This window comes from Tiliqua scincoides, chromosome 4 (genome assembly GCF_035046505.1).
Source record: "Tiliqua scincoides isolate rTilSci1 chromosome 4, rTilSci1.hap2, whole genome shotgun sequence".
NCBI lineage: Eukaryota > Metazoa > Chordata > Lepidosauria > Squamata > Scincidae > Tiliqua > Tiliqua scincoides.
Window position 1 is genome coordinate 14,729,903 of NC_089824.1, and position 13,119 is coordinate 14,743,021.

Consider the following 13,119-nt stretch of genomic DNA (forward strand, 5'->3'; position numbering starts at 1 on the left):
ACTAACTCTCAAGTGTTTTTCCAAGCTGCAGTCCCTTGAACATCAGGAGATGTGCTTTTGTATTTTTTTGCCAGCGATACAGCATTGAGAGAATTTAAACACTGCCCAGGAAACTGTTTCCCTTCCAAACAAGCTTTGCAGTTTGAGTAGGAGTGCCTTGCAGAAGGAAAGAGACATTACTGCAGAGGTCTGTGGAAGACAGACCCCATGAGACAGTGTCTCCCTTGAGGAATACCAGCTGCTGCCTTACCCCGCTGCCGATGTAGAAACAAGTGAAGTATCTGGAAGGAGTAGGGGCAACAGCAATGGGGCTGGCTGGCAGTTCTCTTTGGAAGAACCACCGCCTCCTCCACCCCCAGTACCTGCTGCTTCTTCAGAACAAGTTGGGGAGGAGGATACTGAGAGAGGAAGAGTACTTTGTTCCTGGCATCATCCCACCTATAGTTTAGAATAGGTGGTGGAGGAGGTAGCAGCAGGGGTGTGGGTGCGCTTGTAGGGATGTGTATACATGCACAAACCCATTATAATATCTTTCCTGGAAGGAGAGCAACGGGATCACAGCAGCCCCTGACTTCCTCCTCCAGTCTTTTGTCACAATTGCTTACTTGCGGCAATGACAGTGGAAAAAAGAGGTGGATCACTGCTGTACTTGTGGAAAAAGAGACAGGTCAAGAAAGGATTGGGGTGTGTGTGTGCAGGGCACCCCTCCACCAGTTCACCACCTCCTCCAGTCTACCACCTGCTTCATCTGGCTTCATGGATGGACCGGCCCTATTTATAGCAAGTTAGACCTTAGTTCTATCTATCTTAGTACTGTTGACTGACTAGGAGTGGCAATCCAGGGTTTTAGGCAGGTACTTCCCATTTCTACCAGGAGATGAACCCGGAACAGCACACATGCGAAATGTATGCTCCAGCACTGTGCTATGAAAACCTCCATTCTCCAAATGTCCCAGCTGTGTTAAGAACTTAAGAACAGCCCTGCTGGATCAGGCCATAAGCCCATCTAGTCCAGCTACCTGTATCTTACAGCAGCCCACCAAACGCCCTAGGGAGCACACCAGACAACAAGAGACCTGCATCCTGGTGCCCTTCACCGCATCTGGGATTCTGACATAGCCCATTTCTAAAATCAGGAGGCTGCACGTACACATCATGGCTTGTAACCCCTAATGGATTTTTCCTCCAGAAATTTGTCCAATCCCCTTTTAAAGGCATCTAGGCCAGATGCCGTCACCACATCCTGTGGCAAGGAGTTCCACAGACCAACTACATGCTGAGTAAAGAAATATTTTCTTTTGTTTGTCCTAACTCTCCCAACACTTAATTTTAGTGGATGTCCCCTGGTTCTGGTGTTGTGTGAGTGTAAAGAGCATCTCTCTATCCACTCTATCCTTCCTGTGCATAATTTTGTTTGTCTCAATCATATCCCCCCTCAAGCGTCTCTTTTCTAGGCTGAAGAGGCCCAAACGCTGCAGCCTTTCCTCATAAGGAAGGTGCCCCAGCCTCTCCCCCACTTCTGTTTTTTTTTTACAAGACATTGCTACTAGTGAAGTGTCTGTAGGATCTACCTGAGCCTACCCTTACATTATGAAGAGGTTACTTTGAACTTGGGCATACGCATTTGTTCCCCCCTTTTCCCTGCTTGAAAAATGGTTAAGTGCTGAGATATCAAATTATTCTCTCACCAAACAGAAATCTGAGGATATTTACACAGGTACCCATCAAAATTTTGCCAGATCAAGCCCAGCATTGATTTATCATCCTTGCAAATAAATTCACAAAGTTACTAATCCACAAGAAATTGAATGATCATTCCAGCACACACATGTTCCAGCACACACATACTAATATTAGTCATTTGTAATATTAGTCATTTGACGAACAAACAGAACAAAGGAGGTTTTTGAATCACTTTCTTACTGTCTGTAACTGACCTAAATTACATTTTGTCTTCATCTGAGGCTGCGTGTTAATTCATCTCTGGAAGCATTGTTATTTTTGCAGGAATAGCCTCGTGCAAAACAAGACTGGGTAGAATAAAAAGGTACAGCTGAAAGTGGCAATGAATTGCTAATGATGCGGAATAATAAAGAAGCAAATTAGGCCAGAGCTCTGTTCACTGCAAATATCGTGTAAAAGACACTGTAGCCCTTGCTAACATGGATGCAAGAAGCGCTGCTGTCCAATGAGTGGGTGAAGTGCTTAATACATATACACCCCAATCCACAAGGTGCATTTACTCAGGAGTAAGCACCACTGATTTCAATGGGATGGACTTTCTGTTTAATATCCAATGCAACCTTATTGTATTTCTTTACTTTTTAAATCTCACTGCACAGTGACAAGGTGCTAAAATTTTCAGCCATTGGTTTTTTGAGTTTTTTTTTTTACAAGCGACAAGGCATATCACACTGCTGGCAGGGGGCTCACATCGCTCAATGACCCTACAAATAAATGACCTTCCCCCAAACTCCTGCAGCACACCTGCAGACCATTCATGACCCACCAGCTGAAAATTGGTAATCTAAAACATTCATATCCTGCCTTTCCATTCCCAAAAGGCCCACCATGGCAGCTTATAAGAGTTTCTCAAAATCCAGCACTACTTAAAAACCAGAACAGCAGCAAAGAGACAGAGACAAGCCAAAACAGGCTAAAAATAATGTGTGACATCATTAAAACACCAGTTGAAATACATCAGTGCTCCCTTGAAGGTTGGCAATGATTGTCATACCTCCCTAGAGAGGGAATACTGTAGCCTGGGTGCTAACCTGCCCCATGTCCCAGTCAACAGCACTTTAGCAGCAATGTGACACAGAGCAGGACTCCTGATTAAGCCTGGAGTTTACAGACAGGTAAATGTTGAGTAAGTGATCCTTCAAGTAACCAGGTACTAAGCTGGTAAACGTTTCAAATATATATTTTAAAAAAGCCAGCACCATAGCTGCAAGCCCCTTTGAATTCTGAATAAAGTTAAGTTCTTGGAGTAAATTCCATTGAAATAAATGAAACATACTTCTGAATAGACATACCTAGGATTGCACTGTAAGCCCCTCTCTCTTCACCTCCACTTTGCTACCTGCAATGGTCACTTGTTCCAAAGTGATCATGTGTCCCTGCAGATACATGTGGCAGTCCAGAAGTGTGATACCAAGAACCACCAAAAGGAGCACATGATTAGTGACAGTGCTGTTTCAGCAAGTTGCAGGTCTAGGTTGACTTGCCCAGGTCACAGCTTGGCTGTAAAAACAGCAGATTTCATGGTAAAACAGTTTCACTGCACTTTGCAAGCCAGGTTTGAATGCAAACCTGTTGCCAAAAATAAAAAATAAAAAAAATGCCTCAGTAAAGAAAATTAGCAAGCATTTTTCTCTTTTGATAGTTCCAGTTATAAGAAAAAAATAAAATAAAAACACAGCTTACACATTAAACTACAGCTGTTCTTAAGGACATAACAATAGGAATAAGCATTTAAAAGCCAGTTTAGCTCTCTCTTAAATCACCCCAATTACAACTTAGTTTATAAACAAGTAATGTTTTTCAGTTTTGACCTGAGAGAGATGAAAACTCATGGCAAACAGCAATACAACACTGTAAGAGGAAGCATTCTAAACAAGAAGACCAAATTAGTTTGAAAAGTGGCATATCAGAGTAAAGGGCTCCAGCCTAACCTTTCTGATGATGTCTAATTTTCTATCTGCAAAGTGTTAAAACAAATAAATACATGGGGAAATTTAATCATGCCAATTCTTCACACTGTGTGTGAGTAAATAACGGTCACAAGATGTAGAGATGGCCACTAGCTTAGATGGCTATTTATAAAGAGTAGACAAATTCTCGGAATATTGGTTCCTGGGTATAAGCCATGTCACCTCACTCAGCATAATGCTCTGAATACTAATTGTTGGGGGTCGGGGAGCAGGAGCAACAGGGAAGAGGTCCTGCCTTAATGCCCTTCTGGTGGGCTTCCTGCAAATGGCTGGTCAGTGGTGGGAACAAGATGGACTAGAGGCCTGCTCTATCAGGAGTCTTCTTATATCTTACCTACAGTTTGAACTGGTACAGCAAGGATTTGCCCTGTTTCCTTTCTCTGTACGAAGAAGACTGATCACCTGCTTTGGTGACCTCCAAATTAGACTACCTTAATGCACTCTGCATAGGACTGTCATTGAAGATGGCTCAAAAATGTCAGCTCTTGAAGAATACCGCAGCCCACCTGTTTTTCAGTGTGAACTGATACTCCCGTACATTCTGAAACATCTGCAGTGACTGCCAATTCATATGATATCATCATTCAATTCAATGATGCAGGTTCAGACATTTAAACTTCTAAACTTTCTTTTATCTCAGGGAATGCTATCTTCTGTAGGAATCCTCATCACCAACACTTAAACTCTTCTGATGAGGGTATGCTCCATATTCTGTTCTATGAGGATGCTGGGCTAGCCTCCATTAGGAGCAAGGCCTTTTGTGAAGTGATCCTGGTGTGTGGGACACTACTGAGAGAGAACCACATGGACTGCTTTCCCTTCCAATTTTCTAAAAATAAGCAAATACATTTGTGGGTGGGATGGCTTTTGCAATTCATTTTTCATGTATAGATGGTATATAATACCAGTTAAATTAGCAAAAATGTATGAACATAAGAACATAAGAACAGCCCCACTGGATCAGGCCATAGGCCCATCTAGTCCAGCTTCCTGTATCTCACAGCGGCCCCACCAAAAGCCCAGGGAGCACACCTGATACCAAGAGACCTGCATCCTGGTGCCCTCCCTTACATCTGACATAGCCCATTTCTAGAATCAGAAGGCTGCACATACACATCATGGCTTGTAACCCGTAATGGATTTTTCCTCCAGAAACTTGTCCAATCCCCTTTTAAAGGCATCCAGGCCAGATGCCTTCACCACATCCTGTGGCAAGGAGTTCCACAGACCGACCACAAGCTGAGTAAAGAAATATTTTCTTTTGTCTGTTCTAACTCTCCCAACACTCAATTTTAGTGGCTGTTCCCTGGTTCTGGTGTTATGTGAGAGTGTAAAGAACATCTCTCTATCCACTCTGTCCTTCCCGCGCATAATTTTGTATGTCTCAAACATGTCCCCCCTCAGGTGCCTCTTTTCTGGGCTGAAGAGGCCCAAACACTGTAGCCTTTGCTCATAAGGAAGGTGCCCCAGCCCAGCAATCATCTTAGTTGCTCTCTTTTGCACCTTTTCCATTTCTACTATATCCTTTTTGAGATGCAGCGATCAGAACTGGACACAATACTCCAGGTGTGGCCTTACCATAGATTTGTTCTCAATACGTTTTCTAATGATCCCAAGCATAGAATTGGCTTTCTTCACTGCCGCTGCACACTGGGTCGACACTTTCATCGACCTGTCCACCACCACCCCAAGATCTCTCTCCTGATCTGACACAGACAGCTCAGAACCCATTAGCCTATATGTGAAGTTTTCATTTTTTGCCCCAATGTGCATGACTTTACACTTAATTTCATTGAAACGCACCTGCCATTTTGCTGCCCATTCTGCCAGTTTGGAGAGATCCTTCTGGAGCTCCTCACAGTCATTTATGGTCTTCACCACTCGGAAAAGTTTGGTGTCATCTACAAACTTAGCCACCTGTCAACCCTGTTTCCAGGTCATTTATGAAGAGGTTGAAGAGCACCGGTCCCAGGACAGATCCTTGGGGCACACCGCTTTTCACCTCTCTCCATTGTGAAAATTGCCCATTGACACCCACTCTCTGCTTCCTGGTCTTCAACCAGGACTCAGTCTAGGATAGGACCTGCCCTATAATTTCCTGACAGTGGAGTTTTTTTAGCAGCCTTCAGTGAGGGACTGTGTCGAACGCCTTCTGAAAGTCTAGGTATATAATGTCCATGGGTTCTCCTGCATCCACATGCCGGTTGACCTTTCCAAAGACTTCTATAAGGTTTGTGAGGCAAGACTTACCCTTACAGAAGCGATGCTGATTCTCCCTCAGCAAGGCTTGTTCGTTTATGTGTTTTGAGATTCTATCTTTGATAAGGCATTCCACCATCTTACCCAGTATACGGATCCCAAAGGATCTCCTCTATGGGGAACTCATGCAAGGAAAGCGCCCTACAGGTAGACCACAGCTGCGATACATCTGCAAGAGGGATCTGAAGGCCTTAGGAGTAGACCTCAACAGGTGGGAAACCCTGGCCTCTGAGTGGCCCGCTTGGAGGCAGGCTGTGCAGCATGGCCTTTCCCAGTTTGAAGAGACACTTTGCCAACAGACTGAGGCAAAGAGGCAAAGAAGGAAGGCCCATATCCAGGGAGACAGACCAGGGACACACTATACTTGCTCCCAGTGTGGAAGGGATTGTCACTCCCGAATTGGCCTTTTCAGCCACACTAGACGCTGTTCCAGAACCACCATTTAGAGCGCGATACCATAGTCTTTCGAGACTGAAGGTTGCCAACTGTCCACCCAGTATAGATGTTAGGCTGACCGGCCTATAGTTTCCCGGGTCCCCCCTCTTTTGCTTTTTAAAGATCGGCGTGACATTTGCTATCCTCCAATCCTCTGGCACTGTGGCCGTTTTGAGGGATAAGTTGCATATTTTGAGGGACAAGTTGAATGAAAATGTACCTAATTGATTCTGGAAGTGTAAACAACAAGAAGGATCTTTCTATCATATGTGGTAGACATGCACCAAAGTGAAAAATATTGGACTTTGATACACCAGCAAATGCAATTGATATTTAAGGTAAATCTGCAGATGAAACCAGAAGCTTTTCTGTTGGGGATACTTGATGACCTGGATTCAGAAAGATTTTGAAACTATATTTTTATTTATGATAGTTGCAGCAAAAATACTGTATGCTAAATATTGGAATGTTCCAGAGCTACCTTCAGTTGAAGAATATGGGTTTTAGCTGAAATGGATAAACTTACAATTTTTCTTAAAGAGAAACCAGTAAAGACTTTTATGGACAATTGGAAACCATTCATGGACTGCATGAAGGGGGAAAATGGTCTAATGAATTATGGATTTGATGAGTAGATAATTGATACAGAGATAAAATCTTTTCCTGAAAATAAAAGAAAGAATCTATAAATAATTGATACAGAGAGAAATAGAGAAAAAGTTTTTTTTAAGAACAATTTGAAAAGGTATTTTAGAAATAACCAATAGACTGTTTAAGATGTGATACTTAGGGCCCAATCCTATCCAACTTTCCAGCACTGGTGTAGCTGCAATGCTGTCCCAAGGTAAGGAAACAAGGTAAGGAAACAAATGTTCCCGTACCTTGAGGAGGTCTCTGTGATTGCCCCATGCAATCACAGGATGCAGCAAAAGCCCTATTGGCACAGCAGCACCAGCACTGCAAAATTGGATAGGATTTGGCCCTTAATATGTTATGTGATTTTGAAGAACAAATTAGATTTAGGACTCCATGCTTGCTACATAACTTTCAATATCTGTTTTTATTTTTATTTTCTTTTTTGTGTGTTTATTCTTGTATGTTTCCTCTGTGTTTTAGACTCAGTAACTGTGTTATTGTATGTTCAAGGTTATCTAGGTTTGTGTTTGTTAACTGTAGTTGTCTTAATAAAAAAAGAAAATTCCCTTTTCTTTCTTCTCCTTATAATATGGATCACATTGCTGTGTTGTTTCTTTTTTGTCTTGACTGATTCAAGTTGGTTTGTTTAGATTATATTATTTTATGAATGCTTTACTATTAGTTTGTGAACCTCTTTTGAAATGAATTTTAAAAAGCAGTACACAAATCTTTTTAAATGAATAAAAAGTGAAATAAATATGAACTCAGCTGGGGCTTTTGTGATGTACAGATAATAATAAAACTTACTATTAAGAAAGACCTGATTTTACATAACACCTTATCCTTATGATAGAAAACCTGTTTTATTAATAATTATTTCTCATTATGTGCAAATCTGCAGCTCCTTCTTAAATTGTTCCACATCTCCAAAATCCCCATATAGAAAATTACATCTGATGGATGGAAAAAACACTGGGGCCAAACATCAGCAAGCAGGTGGCAAAGGTAGGAGCATGTTCACTGTCTCAAGTGCTAATTAAATCACCACAATTCTTGAAAACAAATTGAAAGTGTGAACCTGAATGTCCTATTTAGCACCACTTCCAAGGGGGAAGTTAATGTTTAAGCCAACACAGACCCAGTTAAATAATGATAGACAGGAAGCTGCAAAGAACAGAGGGTAGAGAAGAACTTCTTTGGAAAGTTACAAAAACAATTGAGTAAATACTTTTGGAATGTTTTTATACCAGTGGTTCCTTAGCTCCCTACCTTTAGTGAACCTTTCCACACAGAACTCTGTGCTTCCTGGATTCAAGGATGAGCCTTTTCAACTCTGTTGTTGAAAGTACCACAGCTGCCAGAGATTGCTGCTGTGCGCACGGCTCTAGTGTGCACAGTCAGTCCATGAGAAACTCCTGTTACATCTATTGGGTCTAATGCAACCCCTCATATCTAGAGCTAGATATGGGTCAGATGTGATTCTGCTCTGATACCTAGAAGTGACTCCTAGCCATTTCTGAGCTCAATTCAAAGTGCTGGCTATTGCCTTAAAGGCCCTATTTAGGGACCAGGATACTTGGAAGACCGTTTCATAAGAAGAGTCTGGTTGGATCAGACCAATGTTTCTTTCCCTCAGTAGCCTGCCAGATGCAACAGTTCAGTCTGCAGTCACTCCCCAACAGTGATCATTTCCTGCATGATCCCTCGTGTCCACTCAGGTCATCATAGAAATCTTTTATCTGTGGTTAAAATGCTATGCTAGAAAAACAACCAATTAATAAGGCATCCTCAGAAGGCAAAAATAGAAACAGTAATTTAATAATGCAGCATCTATAAAATTTATTGTTTCATAAGCATCTAAAAAAACAAGGCACTGTACATGCATAAAAATGATTGACAGCTCCCTGCCTGCAAGCTTACAATCTCACTGGGTTAGTTCAGACTATACTTTATTGTGTGAATTGGCTTTCTGAAATATTTGAGTGCACACAGTTGTGGCTTTTGCACCCAGGAGAATTCAGGGCTTTTCCTGTGAACGCATGGGTTCTCCCAGACACAAAGGGTACAGACCATACTCAACATCACATGGAGCTGGTTCAGGTGATACCAGTATCATTTGAACTAGCCTATTCACCTATTTAGTCAGGACAGGTGCTTGAAAATAAGGGCTACCAGCTGATGAAAACAGAACAAGGTAACTGCCCAATCATATGTTTCTTTCAGAAGTAAGCCCCAGTGGAACTCACTCATCAGACTGCAGCATGATACTGATAAATACTAGACAACAGCTAGAGATTTTGTTAACTGGTGAGAGAAGGAGGTATTTTTGAATGCATGAAAATGTCCCTGTTAATGCAGAGTAACAAGACAATAATAAATGAAAAGGGACCGAAATGGATGGAAAGGCATCTTGTTCAATGTGAGTGAGCTTAGCATAGAGTTACCAGAAGAGGGAATTTGGGCAGGTGCAGCTTTTCAAACCTTTCCCAAATTCCCTCTCCTATACAATGGTTAAAGGCAGAGGTACTCTGCCCCCTTTATATTTGGTCATCCTAGCTTAGCAGTGCAATTTAACCCATTTCTGCCCAACCCACAGGTGTACACATTTGATCCCTGTTGTGTATATGCAATATTGGGCAGAAATGGCTTCGAGAAATGAAGCCATTAGAAATCTTGCTAGAAAATTATATATTTGCAAAACTCATTTTATAAAGAAGACCTAAATGTATATGAAGACCAATATGTTTTTAAATAGACTGTCCCTGGGAAATATGGGTAGTTGGGGCACAGGATAGTCTGAGATCAGCCAAGACCTCTGAGCCATCTCAAATAAAAGGTGCAGTGTGCCTTTAAAAAAAAGCCCAGCTGTGTAGCAGGCTTGAATTCCCACACCCAGCAAACAAAAGCAATCAGGAAATAGTGGAGGGCACAGACCCTCTCACATGGCTTTGAAGCCAATCAATCAGGTGGAACTGCTCAGCAAATCATAACTTCACTTCCTCGAAAATCATCCCGTTTTCTTTTGATTCCCCCACCCCCGTCCATGATCAGGGGGGCATCTGGGTTGTGGTTCTCCTTCTCCCCAGAGTGCGCCAGGCAGAGAAGGGACCCATAAAATCCGAATTCTAAGGCAATCGGAAAAAAAAAAAGGATCCACAAAAAATGAACCCGGATTCAGATCGGTTTCTCGGGAAGGCACCCCTGGAATGGGGTGAAATTGTCCAGGACCAGAACTGCTGGAGGGCACTCCCGAAAGGGGGTGAAATTGACCAGGACCAGAAATGCTGATTATGGAGCTTCTTGGGCAAACCACTCGTGAAGCCATCCACGGTTAGACTGACCTTTTTTTCTAATGCACCAGCAGGCGTTGGCCAGAAGACTCATTTTGGGAAGAGCAGGGACCCTCTAGAGGATAATGAATCTGGATCTCCTCTTCTCTCTCCCCCCAGAAGAAGATTGGGGGTGACTGGGAAGGGAAGGGGCTTAAGATTGGTTCTGTGTGCAACCTCTGGCCACCTAAGGATAGCTCTCCAGACCCACCGACCGTGCTGAAAGGCAACCACGTCTCCTTCGACCTTGGCTGGCTTTATCTCTCTTTTTCCTCCACTGCAGCTCCGGAGGGAAAAGAGGCTCTAAGCCCAGAACCGTCCCGGTGCCTGCATGCCACATTCAGGACAAGTCACCATGGGGGGGGGGGGTAGGTGGCAGGATCCAAGCCCAGATCTGTGCCAACTCCAAGCCTTGGAGGGAAAGGGGGGGGGAGTGTTTGTGAGCGGGTTTTTTTTTTTTTTTGCTTAGTTCCAGGAGGAGCCCTGGGAATTGGGGGGAGGGGGGCAAATGTCTCTTTGCTTTCCAACGCAACCCCCTGCCCAGAACGCTGCAGATGCGGTGGGGGGGACGACGACACTGTTTCTCTTCCCAAGATCGCTTTCCTCTCTCTCTCTCTCTCTCTCTACGTAACGCCCTCTCGAAAGCGGACGCCATATTTTTGTGGGGCTGATGTCGACATAGAGAAACGTAGACACTGCAAGACCTTCCTTTTCTCTCCCTCTCTCCCCTCTTTGGCCATCGTGTGCCTGCGATCTCCCCCCCACCCATAAAAAACAACAAACACCACCCAAACACCACCTTGCAACTGATTGCAACAGGAGAGCAGAATCCTTGCCAGCAATGGTAGAAACAATTTTTTAAAGTCAATCAGTTGCTATTCCTTTCCCCCCTTTCCTTGCAATCCCCCCACCCGCCTCTCCTGGCTTCAGCTGAAGTCCTCTGAGCTTTTTTGGGGGGGAAGCAAAAGTTAGATGGGAGCAGATCTCCCCTTCCCAGGCAAAGGCGAGAGCAGATAAGTCCATGTGGCCAAGGGATACATTGTATCCAGCCAGCCTTTTGCAAGTAATCCTCACTTCCTTCTTCCCATCCAGGGCTCTGCTCCTCTTTCCCCCCCCCCCCAGTAAATAACTCTAGGGCGGGTGAGCGGAGCAAGGCAAGGCGAAGTTTTCTTACCTGGAATCCCAGCTCTGGAACGCAGAGACACCAACTTTCCCCCAATGGAACTCTCAGCCGCGCGCGTTCTAGAACGCTGGGACGTTCTAGAGCGCGTGTGTCCCCCTTCCCTCCAAAAAAATCACCCCCCAGGAGCAAATTTTTAAAAAATTAAATTAAATTTAAAAAAAATCTCTCTGATCGGTGGTGGTGATCTACGCCAAAACCCACATGATCTCTGACGTCAGCTTGCGTATTTGCATACGATACAACCCGCAGCTCCTCTCCCAGGGACCCTGGGTTGGGGAGAGAGAAAGTTTGGGCTCCAAAATCCAGCCACAGATCTGCTCCCCCCCCACAGCTCCAGTCGTGGCTTGAACATTTTCTTCAAGTCTTAAAGCCTCTGATCTTGCTGTGAAATCAATTAAATGATCTCTCCTGGCACTCTAGACACACATGGATTCACACACACCCCTTTGCGTGTATGTGTGTGTTTGTGTATGTTGCATTTTGTGCCCCAACTTTCACAGGTCACTAATGTAATCAGAGGCGACGTTGAAGTTCGGTGAAGGTGGTGGTGACCCAGCTGATCTTATTCGCTCAGGAATGCTTTCTGGAGCGTGGCTCCGATCCTAGCCACGCTTTCCTGGGAGTAAGCCCCATTGATGGTGATGGGACTTGCTTCTGAGAAGGCATGCCTAGGATTGGGCTCTGTGGCTGCAATCCTGTCCACACTTTCCTGAGAGTAAAATGCATTGACTATAATGGGACTTACTTCTGAGTAGACAGGCATAGGATTGGGCTATGGGTGCCCTGTTTTGGAATCTCGTGTGGGAGTTCCTTCCAGGCTGCGATCCTAAACATCTTGACGTCAGGGTGACAGCCCAAGCCTAGTTATGTTTACTCGCAAGTAAGTCGCGTTATAGTCAGTGGGGCTTGCTCCCAGGTAAAGGTGCATAGGATTGCAGCCTGACACCCCATTGATTTGGGCAGGCTGCACAGGATTCTGTGAGTAAACCCGTTGTACTTGGGGGGGGGGGAGCTTCTTGTGAACGGTTACTTCCAAGTACTTGCATTGGCTAGGAGCCCTGCAACCCGATCCTGGGAAAAATCCTATTATTTTTTCCCCCCCCACACCTAGAGAGCAGCAAATAGCACCCTAAAACCTCCATGAGTAAGTGGATCCTGACCACTTCTTGGTCCACACGCCCTCCTAGTGTCTATTTTCTGTGCCATGAAGGTAGCAATGCTTCACACACGCCCGATCTCCAGGTGTGGGCTTGGGAACCACAGGAATGGAGGCTCGATAGCCCCCCGTGGCCAGAATCAGGGATAGGATCTTCCAAGCCGGTGGCGTAGCTAAGGGGGGCAAAGCACTAAGTTAGCATGCAAGCGGTCCCTCCCCTTCAGAGTCATCCCGGGTAGGAGGAGCTTGCTAGGCGCCCCCCCCCCCCAATGCTCTTTGCACGCTGCGGTGAGGCTCCCTGTAACTTAGTGCTTAGTGCCTCAGCTACGCCACTCTCTCCCAAGCTCTGATCTAACCCCTACAGTGTGTGGGATGCAAAATGAGGAGGGGGGCGTCATCTCTGCTTCC

At 44.5% G+C, this 13,119-nt stretch overlaps 1 protein-coding gene across 3 annotated transcripts in view; it reads right to left on the reverse strand.

Annotated features, from left to right (window-relative positions):
* The window catches only part of ZHX2 (zinc fingers and homeoboxes 2), a 54,014-nt gene extending 42,236 nt beyond the window's left edge, over positions 1 to 11,778 (reverse strand). For 2 of the 3 annotated variants that reach the window (XM_066626168.1, XM_066626169.1), the window contains exon 1: positions 11,547 to 11,778. The gene's annotated coding sequence lies outside the window, so the exon portion shown is untranslated. Of the gene's footprint in view, positions 1 to 10,384; positions 10,654 to 11,546 lie in introns of those variants that run through there. The other variant, XM_066626170.1, reaches the window with a different exon arrangement.
* Between the last annotated feature and the right edge of the window lie 1,341 nt (positions 11,779 to 13,119).